The sequence below is a fragment of the Salvia splendens genome, chromosome 5 (assembly GCF_004379255.2).
Source record: "Salvia splendens isolate huo1 chromosome 5, SspV2, whole genome shotgun sequence".
Classification (NCBI taxonomy): Eukaryota; Viridiplantae; Streptophyta; class Magnoliopsida; order Lamiales; family Lamiaceae; genus Salvia; species Salvia splendens.
In genome coordinates this window covers 30,249,116-30,265,198 of record NC_056036.1, presented here as the reverse complement: position 1 = coordinate 30,265,198, position 16,083 = coordinate 30,249,116, and the positions used below count along the sequence as shown (strand labels likewise).

Below are 16,083 nucleotides of genomic sequence, written 5' to 3'. Positions count from 1 at the left end.
TCGGGGGTGGAGGTAGAACATATGGTGCGGGTTCGGGGGCGGGGGCAGATGGAGTCGCGGCGCGACGGCGTTCGGCCGCCGCCTTCTTCCTTCCTTGCGGTCGGCGTCGGGAACCGCTTGGTCCGGCGTCGGGGCTACCCAAGTTAGCTTCGGCGAGTTGGCTAGCCACTTCTTCGCCGGCGTCGGATAGGGATGCCGACCGTGGCCGTTTGGAGGAGCCGCTAGAGGAGGATGTTACGCCTCCCAGATACTTCGGGTGCGTCCTCGTTTCCAGCCAAACATTTAGGTACTTGAACGACTTACCGTTCATGGATTGGTAGGTGCTCAGCGCCGCAGTGATGATGTCGACCTCGCTCCGGCCGCTCCCGGAATTCCGCGACTCCTAGAGGAAATAGCCATTGAACTTGTCAATTTCGTCGTTGGCTCGGCCGATGCAGTTGCGCACCATACTCTCGTTGCACTCGATCGTTCCCGACGGCCGGTTTGCATTGTACCGCCGAGAGACGCGCCACCAAAAGTGATCGCCGGATTGGTTCGTGCCAACCACCGCATCTTCGGAGATTTCCAAGTACGCCTTGAACAATCTATCCATCTCCGCCGGTGAGTACGGTGTGCGGACACCGGCGCGAGATGGAGGAGTCGGAGTTTGGGAAGGGACGGGAGGCCTAGGCTCCGGTGTCCACCCGTATCGCTCATCGGAGGCACCTTGCTCGTCGACCGGGTATGGCCGGTAGCCACCCGGAACGCCCGAATCTTGGGTGAGAGGAGCGGTCGAATAGTCCGTTTCTGGACTAGGAAACGGTTGTGAACCGAACCATTCGGGGTTCCAACCGTGGGAGCCCGTAGGGTTATCGTCTTGGCCGGACATAGTGATGTTGTAGGGTCTGAGAGAATGAAGATGAAAATGGATATGAGAGATTGAAGATGAAAATGGATATGAGAGAATGAAGATGAGAATTGTGTAGTTTGAAGTGAATTTTTGGGAGTGAAATTGGGGGTATTTATAGATGAAAGTGTGCATTTTTGGGGTAAAAAAATGAAAAAAAAAATTAAAAAGTGGAAAAAAACGGTTATAAACGGATATATTTTTTTTGGGAAGTGAAATTTTTTTTTATTTTTTATCGGTTTTTTTAATTAAAAACTGATTTTTTAATTAAAAAAAAAATTTAAACACAACGGCTATGCCGTTGACGAATCCCAGCGCGCCACGTCAGCTGCTCGTTGGCACGGCGCTGCTCGATGCATCGAGCAGCGCCGTGCCAGCGGCGCGAGCGCAGCGGCGGCGGATAGCGTCCGTGCCAGTGGCGCGGACGGCCGTGGCGACGGACTCCACCGTTGTGGATGCTCTCAGATAGAATAGACATCCCCATGACTATATTAGTTATGTAATGTAAATGTCTTCCATTTGAACTCTGCATATCTATTCTCTAGTAGTAATAAATAATCTGGCGCGAGCGCAGCAGCGGCGGGTAGCGTCCGTGCCAACGGCGCGGACGGCCGTGGCGACGGCCGCCACCGTTGTGGATGCTCTTAGATAGAATAGACATCCCTATGACTATATTAGTTATGTAATGTAAATGTATTCCATTTGAACTCTGCATACCTATTTTCTATTAGTAATAAATAATATGACTGAACATATTGATGCAGTATTTGCACTTTATTCTAATTTCTAATCCTACTTTTATTTATATTATTGAATTTAGATTTGCATGCCTAACATTAATTGTCCGGTTGTGCCTAATCATGCATGCCTAAACATGTCAAAAATAAAGCCTTATTAAAAACCGGACCAGACCGGCCGGTTCGACCGGTTCAACCGCGAACCGGCAGGTAGTCCGGTCCGGTTCACCCCTAAAACCCACTAGCACATTGAATCGCCGTAAATCGGTGGAACCGGCCGGTCAGACCGGTCCGATCGTGAACCGGAAACCGGTTTTCTACTTTTTCAAAATATTTTTTTAAAATTTGTTGTTGCTAAGACTTGAACACATGACCTCATCTCTAAATACCAACTTCTTTGCCACTCCACCACATGGTCATTTTGAAATATTATGAATATTAATTATCCTTATACATTAAATTGGAAATTCTTTTTCCACCGAAACTAATAATTCATTTTAATTTTCTATTCATTTAAGATTATTCATTTTAATTTTATATTCTTTTAAGAAATTGTTAATTATAATATATTTCTTATATTTTAATTATATTTTTACAATAACTAATATTTTACAATATAGGAATTTATAATTATACATAGAGTTTAATACTAATTTTTAATATTATGTATTATAATTTATTATTGTATTCAAACTTAACGTCATTAAATATTCTAATATACTAGTACAAAGACTTGTTTCTATAATAACACTATTAAATGTATTATACTATAATATTTATTGACAAAACATTTAATTAAATTTTATCATTTACTACTAAATAAATATATATATATATGTATAAACAGTATTCCGGTTCAACCAATGGTTCGACCAGTAAACCGGTTGAACCAGTGAACCAGTACCGAAGCCGGTTCGCTTGCCGGTCCGGTTTTTAAAACATTGGACACCACATACCAAACACTATGCTTACCAATTCGAAAGAATGGACATTAATATTACTATGTTAGTCATGTAATAAATTATAAGAACTTGAAATCTCAGAATATCTTCTATTCAAAGTTAGGTTTAACTTTACTGCATACTAAATACTATGATTACCTATTAGATAGAATAGACATCCCCATGACTATATTAGTTATGTAATGCAAATGTCTTCAATTTGAACTCTGTGCATATCTATTCTCTAGTAGTAATAAATAATATGACTGAACATATTGATGCATTATTTGCACTTTATTCTAATTTCTAATCCTAGTTTTATTTATATTATTGAATTTAGATTTGCATGCATAACATTAATTGTCCGGTTGTGCTATTCAAAATCAGAAATCACGCAATAAACACCCTTATAATAACCAATCTATTTTATTATTTTATCAAAAATTGTATACCTGTTCAATTTATGTAAGCACCCTTAACTTTAATAGCCCATACAAATATGCAATAATGATATGCCAATGACCCTATTCCTCTACGTAAATATTTGTATGCAAATGCAATAATGAAGAGCGTATACGGGACCAATCAAGTATTTAGGTAGGCCTAACTTATATTCAATAATTTACCAAACATAATTTAATCAGTTTAGGATATCTCGAAAAATTAATTTCCCTATTTTAGAGCTTAGAAAACTTACTCTATAAAATAGAAATTAGAAATGAAGTTGATCAGTAACAAAATAAGTGGAAAAAAGAAAAATCGGAATGGAAATTAGCAATATTATTTCAATGGAGAAAATAAAACCCTCTTCACCAACACCTCCTCACCTTAGAGTTTACAACACTTCTTTGATAGATCAAACTATGATTTATGGGTACGCCTACTTAGTTTTATACTACTTGGGCAATTACAGCAAAGACAAAATTCAACATTTGAAGGAGTCACTTTCTCGAACTCTGGTCACATTCTATCCCTTTGCCGGAATTATCAAAGATGCCCTCTCTGCAGATTGTAATGACCAAGGCCTTCCATTCTCCGTCGCCAAAGTGGAGGCCCGAATGAGCGATTTTTTGCAAAACCCAAACGTTGAATTGATGAACAAGTTCTATCCTACAGCGGAGAAACTGCTAGGTATGGGTGATAGCATAATGGTGATTCAGTTGAACTGTTTTGACTGTGGCAGCATAGCCATGAGTATCAAGTTTCATCATCTAATTGCAGACATGGTTTCAATCTCCACATTTCTCCAACATTGGGCTGCCAATGCACAGGGATTAGGGTTAAGTTTTCCTCCCTTGAATCGTATAGCCCAATCCTCCTTTTCACAAAAGCCCTCATTGTCAAACAATCAATTACCTTTCAACTATTTTTCCAAATACTTAATCTCCAGGAAGTTTGTGTTGAGAAGGTACGTTTTCGATGCCTCTGCCCTATCCATTCTTAAGGCTCAAACAAGTAGCTTTCGTGTCTCGCGAGTGAATGTGGTGACCGCTGTGATACGACAATGCTTCATAGAGGCTGTGACGGAAGAGTCTGCCGGGAAGGACATGAAACCTATTTTGATGAGTCAAGGGGTCAACCTGCGGAGAAAGGCGATGCCCCCATTTCCAGATGATAGTTTTGGTAATTTAGCATGGAATAGCAAGAGCTTGTGGAGCTTCCCCAAAGAAAAGGAGTTGACGGAGTTGTTGAGGGAGGTGAAAAAAGAGATAGCAAAGATAGATGGTGAATTTGTGAGAAGATTGGGGAGCGAGGGTGCGTATGATTTTTTGGAGGAATTGAGGAATGAGATGCCTCAAGAAGCTACTTTTCTTGCTATGACCAGTTGGGCAAATATTGGTCTTTCCGAGATTGATTTTGGTGGGGGAAAACCTGTGTGGATGTCAAGCTTCATTCCGCATTCCTCTGAAGTTGAGAAAGGATGTAATTTGGCGATCTTATTGGATTCAAAATCCGGAGGAATAGAAGCATGGACGACTCTTGATGAAAAATACGTCGCAGGGTTTGAGAAAAATGATTATATTCGAAAATATGCTCGTTTTAACCCTAGTGTCATTTGAAACGCTTATACCATGAATAATCTATGTTGTGAGTCTGTATGTCCAATAGGGAAAATAATATTATATCTCTAATGCCATGTTTGTATGATACAAATGTAAAATTAACATGGAAAATAATTTTTGGGAAAATAAATCCAAAAAATACAATTTCTAACAACTTTGCTTTCCCATGTTTGAAAAATTATCAATATTTTAAAATTCATATAAACATTAAATTAAAAATATACTCCATCCATCCCACTTTAAGAATCTCAGTTTACTATTTTTGGGTGTCCCACATTAGGAGTCTCAGTTGAAATATTCTATAAATGACAACAGGCCTCACATTCCACTAACATTTTTCCACTCACATTTTATTATAAAACTAATATACAAAAGTAAAATCCACATTCCACTATCTTTTCACCAACTTTTTATTACATTTCTTAAAACTCGTGCCGAAATCAAATGACACTCTTAAATTGGAACGGATGGAGTAATAAGTAAATTTTTCATTATTATCAGATTTTATAAGTAAAAATATTATTAATAAATTAATAATTATTACTCCTTCCATCCCTTTTAAGATGGCGACATTTCCTTTTTTGTCCCAATTACGATGGTCACTTTCGAATTTTGGAAATAACCTCATCTCTCCTCTCTCTTCATTAAAATATTAAACTACTTTTTTTCTCTCTACTTATTCCACCTTACAACACTTCCTAAAATATCGTGCCACTCAAGAATGTGGTCATCTTGAGTGGGACGGAGGCAGTAAAATATAGTAATTAATTATATCAATTATTAAAACAAATAATATACTTAATTTAGGCGTAAGTAATTATTTATTTAGCGTGTATGCATTCCTAAGCGTCTGCTCATTTTTACTTCTTTTTTCTAAATCCATAAATCTTTAATCACTACGGTTCATTGTTGTAGCACCCCGAAAATTTGCGACTTTTGTTTTCTTTAATGTGGTTGTCGATTTGGAATTTCATTCATGGAATTTAATTTCTATGTGTTTGAGTTAACGATGTGAGTTTTAATTGTTGTGAGTTATGTGGAATAATGTACTATATTTTTCCAATGTGGGAAATTAATTAAATGGGATCATGCATTTTGTTCTAGCCATTTTATTTGGAATTTTCGGCCCCTTCAAATTATTGGAACTAATAATTTCCTTATTGGATTTAATTAATTGTTTTGGGATATTTAGGGTTCAGGATATTTAAGATTTAATTAATTTCCTCCCTCTCTTCACCCTCTCCACAATCCTTCACCAATTCCTTGTTCTTGCATCATTTTGGAGTTGGAAACTCAAGATTCATCGAAGAATCGCATCATTCGTCATCCCTACCGATTGTTTTTGTAAGAGAAAGGTTTACTTGAATCATCTTTCTCATTCTTACCATTGAATCCATGTTTCTTGATCCCCTCATGCATATAGTGAGTGTAGAGATCGTAGATCTAAAAATTAATCGGTTGGGAAGGTGTTTGCATGAGAAAGCATGTGTTTGTGCGTGTATTTATGTGTGTGTGTGAGTTTGTGGATGATTCATTGGTGAATGCTATGTGTAAATATGAGATTATGGTTATGAGGTCGTTTTTGAAGCATGAATATGTGTGGAAAGTATGAATAGGTATATGTGGATGAATGTTAGACAAACCCTAGTTTGTGAATGTTGAGCATGGATTCTGTGTTGTTCGGACAGTAGGTTCCGACGAGTGTTTGACCGACCAAACGATCTTATTTTGGCACGAATTTTTATTCTCGTCTAGTGAGTTTCGTTTTTGATTTGACCGACCTAAAGATGTGATTTTGGTGTGAAATTTTAACTGGATGAACTTTGATGAGTATACTATGTGGTGACCAAATTTTAGCTTCAAATGATATCGGATGGATTTTTTTATGATTTTTACAAAACGACTGCGCTGCTCTGCCAGATTTCTGTTTTGTTAAAATAATCATTGTTGTCAAGTTTTGAATGATTTACCTGGTACATGTGTGATTAAGGAACGTATCCTATGATGTGGTTATGTGTTATACTTCGATGCATGCTAAGGCGTTCGTTTCGTTTATGTTGGTGAACGTTTGGGATGGGCAGTATAAGAGAACGATGAAAGGAACGATAGGGCATGCACGATAAATGTATTGATGGGAAAACTGATTGTGTTATGGTGTTGACATCGATTGTTGTGCGCACGTAGGTACAAAGAACGAGGGTTGCACTAAACTTGTGATTGTGTTGTATAAGCAAGCAAGGTGGACTTTCTTTTACTAAAACTCTTTTATGTTTCAAAATATGATTATGGAGCTATAAGAGTGGTTTAAAGTGTTATGTCATGCCATGATTGTTTTGATGTTGAGATTGTTGCATGATGTCTAGTTCGTCTGAGTTTACTCCGTTAGGCTATATGGCTGTGTGTGAAATGAATTCGGGTCTGAGTAGGGCCGCAAACCCTATCAGGCTGTGTACACTGGTGGTATCGGGAGCCGTCCATGCTAGTCGGCCGGTCTCGTGGGCGAATAGTGTGGCCACACTTTCGTCGCACTGTGGAAAGATGATGTGATTGTTGGATTGTTGAGAAAGTGGGGGAGATTGTTTGCCTAGCCAGGCTGTGAAACTGTTTTTGTGATACTCGATGATATTTCTTTCTAAATGTAAATCTCGAGTTCACTGTGGTATGGATGGCATAACTTTTATAAAATGTTTTCGACATGAGTCCACTGAGTGCATTAAGTACTCAGCCCTGCATTTCTTTTAAAAATGTGCAGGTTGAGTGGGATGTTGCGACGGATGTTGAGTCGAGCCTTAAGGAATTCGGAGGTGTCGTGTCTTCATACATGGGCGTCGTCCTATGACTCTCCCTAGATACTTGTTTTCCGCTGCCTTTTCTTGAATCGTTTTGATAAAGTCTTTCGTTTTACTCTACACTATTTTTACGATACCAATTACCTTGAGACATTAATCCGCTGCCTAACTTTTTGATAAACTAAAATATTTCTTTTGGAAGTTATTGAGTTTTGTTCAATGTCGTCTTTTATTGTTTCCCCATAGTCACAATTTTCCCGTCTTCGCTATCCTTAGTAATGGCGGTCGTGACAATTGTCAAATCTAAATCCTCTTGGATTTAAACATTGAATTACATTAGAATACTTACTTTGACTAATAAAAGTCCCATTTAATTATTTACTGAATATTATATTGACATGACTAACATTTTCCTTTCTTATGTGGCTTAAGGAATTTTTAAATCCCAAATTTATTTAGGGCGGTGGCCCAAGGAAGATTTAATTTAAATGGTCCAACAATTTAGAAGCAAGGCCCAGATTTAATACAGCGGCCCAATCCCTTTATCTCTCTTTTTTTTGAAAAGGAGGCCCAAAAGGATTTAATTGACATGGCCCGAACTTTATTTTTCTTATGAGAGGCCCAATTCAGGGAGGTCCAAATCAAGTATACTCCCTTCCACCACCGTCGGCCTACCCTTCTCACTCCCCCATTTCGAATTTTCCTAACCCTAATCGAAGAAATCGGCGCTCCTTCCTCTCTTGTCGACACCGTAGGGTGGCTCAATCGCCACCGCCCTTCCGCCATGGTCTCCGAAACACTGCCTCTCTCTACCTCCCTCCGGTTTCTCCCCTCTCGTCCAAACGATTTAAGTCCTAAACTGAGGGGACTCGAACCCTAGATCGCCTATCTCCCCCTCTCTTCTCTCGTCGGCACCTTGCCGCCGTGCCCCTCGCCGTCGTCGCCGTCTCCCTTACCTTCACCTTAAAGCGGCAGTCCCCCAAGAGAGAAGCCTTGAGTTCGAGGGATTCGGCGTCTTCCTGTCCATCGTCGTCTCCGCCTTCGCCCGAACAGCTCCGTCGGCGTCATGGAGTCGCCGGCGGCTAGTTCCTCTGCCTCTGTTCAGCTCCGTCCCTCTTTCGGCCGAGCTCGCCATTCTCGGCAGGTATGGTGGCACCCTTACCTCTTTATTACTCTTCTTCTTACATTCCTAATGCTTAAGTCTTTGGTTGTAGGGGTTGTTGTTTTGGAATGGTAGAATGCCTCGTTTGCTCTATCGACGGCACTAGGGGGCGGGGTTGCTCCCCTCTAAGTCAGAGCTGCCGAGAATCTGTCCTCAACGAGTCCATACCCCTGAGCTAAGTTATATAATTGGTGCCTCCTATAGTTTACTTATGATGTGGGTTTGAAGTTCTTGAGTAGTTTATCTAATCCTGTCCATGATGTTCAAAACGAGAGAGAGTGTATTTGTGTGTTTATTTATTTTCCTCTCGTCGTGTTATCGTGCTGCTATGTGGATAGTTAAATTTTTCCCTACAATCTGGGTATGCTATATGCTATCTAGAGGCCTAACATACTGTGCTTAATTTCTTTTCCATGAATGTGTATAATCTGATCTATCACTTTGGGCGAGTGTTGGTTACCTATTGAAAATGAGGCTGTGAGGGGTTGTGTACAATCTGGCCGAGCTTACACGAGCTTCCTGGCTTGCTATCCTGCTGAAAGCCTGAAACTTCACTGATATGTGGGAGGAAGTTTGATGAGCATGGAGGGGTTCTTTTATAGAGGAGGGTGTACTAGTGGGGTCTAATCTAGCTGTTGCATTCCTGCTACATCCTGCAGCTCCTTTAACCGCATTTGGCGTCTTGTAAGGCCATCCACAACCCTGTTCCTATACCGTTCCTATACCGTTCCTTAAACCACTATTTGAGGGCCCCACTGTACTTTTTTACTCCATTCCTTAACTAAGGAACGGAACCTGCAACCCTTCGTTCCTTAACCGTTCCTTAACCGTTCCTTAAATTACTATTCATTCAATTTCATTTTTTTTATTTCCAACCCAATTCAATTTAAATAAACACACTTTAATAAAAAACAAACACACTTTATTAAAAAACACACAACATTAAAAAAAAATTCAACTTAAACTTAAAAAAATAAAAAAAAGCACACAATTAAAATCCTAAAAACATAAAAAACACAAAATAAAAAACACACAATTAAACGTGGGAAAATAAAAAAACTACTCCGCCGGCGAATCATCCTCCGGAGGCGGTCGAGGTTGAGGGGGAGTCGGAAGGCCAAGTTGTGATGCCATATACACAACTCCGTTCCACCAGGCCGTGAATTGGGCGTACGAGAAGCGGGAAGTGTCCGCCATTGTGGCGGTCATGTACGCCACCATAAGTGTGTCCGAGCCTCCCCGCGAGCCCGATCCCGAGGCCGACTGGCTTGATTCGCCTCGGCCCTTCCTCGCTCTAGCCGTCTTCGCCGCCTTCGTCCCTTGCGGCCGACGGCGCCCACGGCTGGATCCCCCGTATTCGTCGGGCATTGGATCCCCCGTACCCCCAAACACCTGCGGTGTACCCTCGCTGGCCTCACCGGTGTCACCAGACGAGTAGCGGCCGCTCGCCGTGTGCTTCGTGCGCTTTGAGGTTGAGCCCGAGCTCGAGCGGACACCGCCGGCCCACCTTTCCTCGTCCTTGACGAGCTGCCAAATATCAACATATTTGAACTGTAGGCCGGTGTCCTGGTAGAAGACGCGCAAAGCCGCCCTCAGAATGTCGGCGCCCGAAGCTCCGCTTTGGTAGTTCGCCGCTTCGGCCGCGTAGATGCCGCAAAATTTTTTGACCTGTGCGTCGACTCGGCCAAAGTGAGCACGGAGCATTGTATATTTGCGCTTCCGGGCCCCTTTCGGCTTAGTCTGGTGGTAGACATCACGGACCTTTTCCCAGAAGCACTTGGCGGCTTGTTGGTTCCCGACGATGGGATCGTACGAGACGGTGAGCCAGGCGGTGTACACCGCCTTAGTTTCTTCGTTGTTGTACGGATATCGGCCCAGATCCTCCAGTTCCTCCTCCTCCTCCTCCTCGGGTGCCTCAGACGCAGCCCTAGAGCTTCCACCGCCTCGGCTTCCTCCCTGGGTGGGTTCTACGGGGATATCCTCCCGAATCTGGGACAAACCCTGAGAAAGCCGCGAGCCGGGTGGTCGAGCGTAGGCATCCACATCGAAAGTGGGTGGTTGGTACCCACCCGGCGTCGCCGACCCCTGGGTGCCCGGCGTCGACGACCCGGAACCACCTAGTGTGTTGTACATGATCTCCCAATCGCCGAACGCGTTGAGATCCCACCCACCGGAGCTCCACCGCCGTAATTCCCGTCGCCGGACATTTTGTGAAGGAGATTGAAATAGAAAATTGGAGAGGAATTGATGTTGGTTTAGGAAGAGTAGATGTGTAGTTGTGTGTGAAATGTAATAAATTAGGTGTATTTATAGAATAAGAAAATAAAAATAAAAATAAAAAAAATTAAAAAAAAGTTAAAAAAACGGTAATATGACCGTTTAAAAAAAAATTTATAAAAATATATTTTTTTTAAAAAAAAATTAATTGTTGCGTCATCGCTGACGTGTCCCACTCGCGGGCCGGCGAGTGGGAAGCACGCACGAAGCGGGGAGCGCCACGTTGCCCGAGCGCGTGGCGGCACAAGCCGTGCCGCGTTCCGTGCCGTCGGCACGCGGAACGGAATGGGAACGGAATGGGAGCGAAACGGTGCGCCGCAACGCGTTCCGCGGCGAAACCGTTCCGGCGGAACGGCACGTGGAACGCCGGCGGCACGCGTTGCGGGTGCCCTAAGGGCATCCACAATAGTTTTCGCCCAGCCATAGCCTAGCCACAAACTCCTCCTGCCACATCATCAGCACTAAAAATCCTCCTGCCACATCATCAAAACAAGCAAATAGCCCAGCCACATCATTCAAAATTATATAAAACAAATAATGAACAATCACACAAAATACGGAATTAAATTTACGCCACAGATATGGGAAAATGCAACAATTTTAAATTTAAATAAAAACTAACGTCTTGCAATCCTCCGCGCCCACAACTCTTCAATTAAATTCTTTTGGAGTCGAATATGAGCATCCGTCTGACGCATGTCGGCATGTGCTTGAAAGAGGGCTTCTTCATCGTGAGGTACTCCACCTCGTACGTTGGCGGCGGCGACGCCGTGGCTTGGATCGGCTTCATTATCGTCGTTGGCCCAATCAGTCAGTTGTACACCTTCATCTTCGACAATCATGTTGTGCATGATAATACAAGCATACATTATATCAGCAATGCAGTCGACATGCCACAAACGCGTTGGACCCCTAACCGCCGCCCATCGAGACTGGAGCACACCAAATGCGCGCTCCACGTCCTTGCGCGCCGACTCCTGTCGTGCCGCAAAGTAGGCCTTCCTCTCATCTGATGCGCATCGGATCATCTTCACAAACACGGGCCACCTAGGGTATATCCCATCGGCCAAGTAGTAGCCTATATCATGTCGGTTGCCGTTGGCGACAAAACTGATGGCCGGCCCGACGCCTTGGCACTGCTCGTTGAAAAGGGGCGACGAGTTGAGGACGTTGAGGTCGTTGTTCGACCCGGCTATCCCAAAATACGCATGCCAAATCCACAGCCGGTAATCAGCTACGGCCTCGAGGATCATCGTGGGATTCTTTCCCTTATAGCCGGTCGTGTAGAACCCCTTCCAGGAAGTGGGACAGTTCTTCCACTCCCAATGCATACAATCTATGATGCCTAACATTCCCGGGAACCCATGCTTCTCCCCGTGCATCTGCATCAGATCCTGACAGTCTTGGGGGGTAGGGCTTCGAAGGTACTGATCACTAAATATTTCAATCACGCCCTCACAGAAATACTTCATACATTCCAGGGAAGTCGTCTCACCGATGTGGAGGTACTCGTCCAACATGTCTGCCGCGCCTCCGTAGGCCAACTGTCGGATTGCCGTAGTGCACTTTTGAATAGGTGTGTGGCCAGGTCTGCCAGCCGCATCGTGCCTGAAGCGGAAATACATATATCGCTGCTCCAAGGCGTTAACAATACGCATAAACAGGGCTCTGCTCATCCTAAAACGTCGCCTGAAAAGGTTGGCGTTGAACCGCGGCTCCTCTGCGAAGTAGTCTTCATATAGGCGCTGATGTGCAACTACGTGATCACCGAGGTACCGCCGGCTGCAAGGCGCTTTGCATCCATTGGTCTATCCCGCGGTTGGTATATGCCTCAAGCGCTTCGGCCATTTGACGTTCGTACTCCTCAGCGTCCCCCCACTACCTCCACTACTACCACCCGCGTTACTCATTTCTCGGTGTTGATCTTGTACAGAAATTAAGATAGAGAGAGTACTCGTTAATACAAGTGGTGCGAATGAAAATGAAGTGCAAATCGCGTATATATAGTGTTTCGAAAAAGAAAAAAAAAAACCGCTGGGCTATGCGCTGGGCGATCCGGGCGCTGCAATGGCGCCGAGCGGATCGCCCAGCGCATAGCCCAGCGGTTTTTGACCGCCTAGCGCTAGGCGAAATTCATTTCCGAATAACCGCTCGGCGGTTTTCGGCTCCTGCAATGGTTCGCCTAGCGACCGCCTAGTGCCGGCGCTTGGCTAGGCGCCATTGTGGATGCTCTAAGTGCTTAGTACCTTGTTCATATATGGATCCGTCTCTTGTGGCAGGTGCACAATCTGGAAAGCAGTCCGATTGTCTCATTGCAGCCTTTATTCAGGCTGGGAAAAAGTGAGAGGCACGGTCCCTCATCCTTGCCCATTTTGGGTAGGTTTTGGTCTTTGTAGGAAGGTAGTTTTGTCTTCTACTTCTACTCACTTGTTTGCTAGCTAATAACATACTAATGACCTCTAAAATGGAACAACTTTATCTCAACTTTTTCATCTCCTTTAGTCTCTATTCATTAATTCACAAAACAACAATAAAAAAAATCCCGTGCCGATTTCCAATTATTTCATATTTAATGGGACCGAAAGAGTATTAGTTTTATAATAAAATATGAGTGAAATAAAGTAATTGGAATATGAGATCTACTACCAAAAGTAATAAAAAAACAAATGAGACATTTATCGGTGACATACAAAAGTAGCAATATGGGATGAATATTGGTGGACGGAGGGAGTATTACATTTTACCGTTAGTATTTATTTCTCAATTTTTCAATTAAAATTCAATTATTTAAATGCTGAAAAGTTGGGGCTGGTTGCATTACAGCTAATGGGACTGTTTGAAATGCTGACGTTCGTAGCTGAATATGAATAATTTTGGGAAGTCAAAATTGTCATTAATGTTTGACACCACATACCAAACACTGTGCTTACCAATTCGAAAGAGTGGACATCACTATTACTATATTAGTCATGTAATAAATTATAAGAACTTGAAATCTCAGAATATCTTCAATTCGAAGTTAGGTTTAACTTTACTGCATACCAAGCACTATGATTACCTATTAGATAGAATAGACATACCCATGACTATATTAGTTATGTAATGTAAATGATAAGAAGTTGAAATCTAGAAATGTCTTCAATTTGAACCCGTGCATATCTATTCTCTAGTAGTAATAAATAATATGACTGAACATATTGATGCATTATTTGCGCTTTATTCTAATTTCTAATCCTAGTTTTATTTATATTATTGTATTTAGATTTGCATGCATTACATTAATTTTCCGGTTGTGCTATTCAAAATCAGACATCACGCAATAAACATGTCAAAAATTAAGCCTTATCATTATAATCACCAATCTATTTTATTATTTAATCACAAATTGTATACTGTACAAAGTATTTAAGCACCCTTAACTTATCTTTAATAACCCATACAAATATGCAATAATGATATGCCAATAACCCTATTTCTTAACGTAAATATTTGTATGCAAATGCAATAATGAAGAGCGTATACGGGACCAATCAAGTACTTAGGCAGGCCTAACTTATCTTCAATAATTTACCAAAAATAACTTAATCAGTTTATGACATCCCAAATTAATTTCCCTATTTTAGAGCTTAGAAAACTTACTCTATAAAAGGGGAATTAGAAATGAAGTTGATCAGTAACAAAAAAAAGTGGAAAAAGGAAAAATCGGAATAGAAATTAGCATTAATAATAATAATATTATTATTATGTAATACTATATGATTCATAATTAAAACATATATTAATAAAATAATAATATTAATTATTATTATTTAATACAATGTGATTAATAATTTAAATATTAATAATAATTAAATACAATACAATTGTAATTATATTTAAATATTGTTCATAATAGTAGTCATGTTATGTTTGGTTTTGCTAAGATGCCAAGTTAAGGACCCTTTATCTGGACATATCTAATGGTTGGTCTGCATTTAGGTTAAGGGCCCTATGAAAGGCACCAGGCCCAGGCAAAAAGTCATGCAAAGGCCCTAGGAGGCCCCGTTTATTTTCTTGCGTCGAAACTTGGTCCCAGTTAAGTAGGTCAATTTACCCATTCACCCTCCATTTCAATTAAATTAATTCACTTCTAAGAGCATACATTACTCCTCACTAGCTCTGTACTATTATGAGCGCATTATGGTCTTTAAACGGGATTCCTCTATTGCAAAGTTGTAAAACCACACAACAGATTATTTTTCTCGAGTCGGTACGGTCCAAACACCCACTCATGAAACAAATACTGTGTCAAACCATATCCTTTTTTCTACCCAACAAAATAACTTCGAATGTCATGATGAGCAAACAGATAAGGCTTCACGTGCTTTTGGGGGGAGATAATGCGCAAACTTTGAGTTAAAAGTGTGCAGGTTGCTGCTAAATCAAGTAGATTGTTCAAACTAACCGAGAAGATGCAGATCAAGTAGAAATGGAGTAAAAAGGTCGAAAAGCCGCCTAATTAAACAAGTAGAATTATCAGAAGAAGTAGGCAGTGCAAGGAGTAGGACAGATGAGAGAGAATTCAAAAATACCCTTTATTTTAAGTGTACAAATATCAAATCATGGAAGGTATACACTAGGGATTAGAGCATCAAGCCGTCCACTCCATATTGCTATCTGCTTCCTAGCTGGGTGGAGAGAGCACCTTAATTAAGGAAGTTATATTAAAAATGCTAAAATTTAATTCTCATTCATATCTTCTATAAGATGTATCTAAAATAAATTAAATTATTTATATCTTGGACAAATATGAAAAATTAAATTTAAATTAATTCCTTGTTCAAGATTAGGAAGAGAATACTTATATTATTTAATGTACTATATATCTATCCTTATTAGGATACTAGATATATAATATTTTGGAAGCTATTAAAATATTTTGGTTCCTATCATCTAGGAATAAATAAAATATACCTAAAATCTAGGGAAATCTTCCCCAAAATATATTTCAACATTAAATAATAATATTTTAATGATTGCTTTTAATTACATGAATTAATAATCTTAGAAATAATCCCTTCATCGATATCTCATCTTTCGAGGTTTGAACGATGGATGACGAAGAACACTGGTGAGTTCATCGCCCGAATCTAATACTCACAAGGCTCTCGGTGCTGCGTGCCTGATTCTCGGCCAGTCGCCTCACCAGGCGTCGAGTCTCGGTGCTAGAAATCCCGACCAGCAGCTTA

The 16,083-nt window shown here is 41.2% G+C and overlaps 1 long non-coding RNA gene across 1 annotated transcript; it reads left to right on the top strand.

Annotated features, from left to right (window-relative positions):
• Nucleotides 1–7,080: 7,080 nt before the first annotated feature.
• LOC121805333 lies at nucleotides 7,081–8,990 on the top strand. The gene is made up of 2 exons (XR_006051453.1): nucleotides 7,081–8,560; nucleotides 8,631–8,990. It is a non-coding gene; the product is annotated as an uncharacterized LOC121805333 (long non-coding RNA).
• Nucleotides 8,991–16,083: the final 7,093 nt, after the last annotated feature.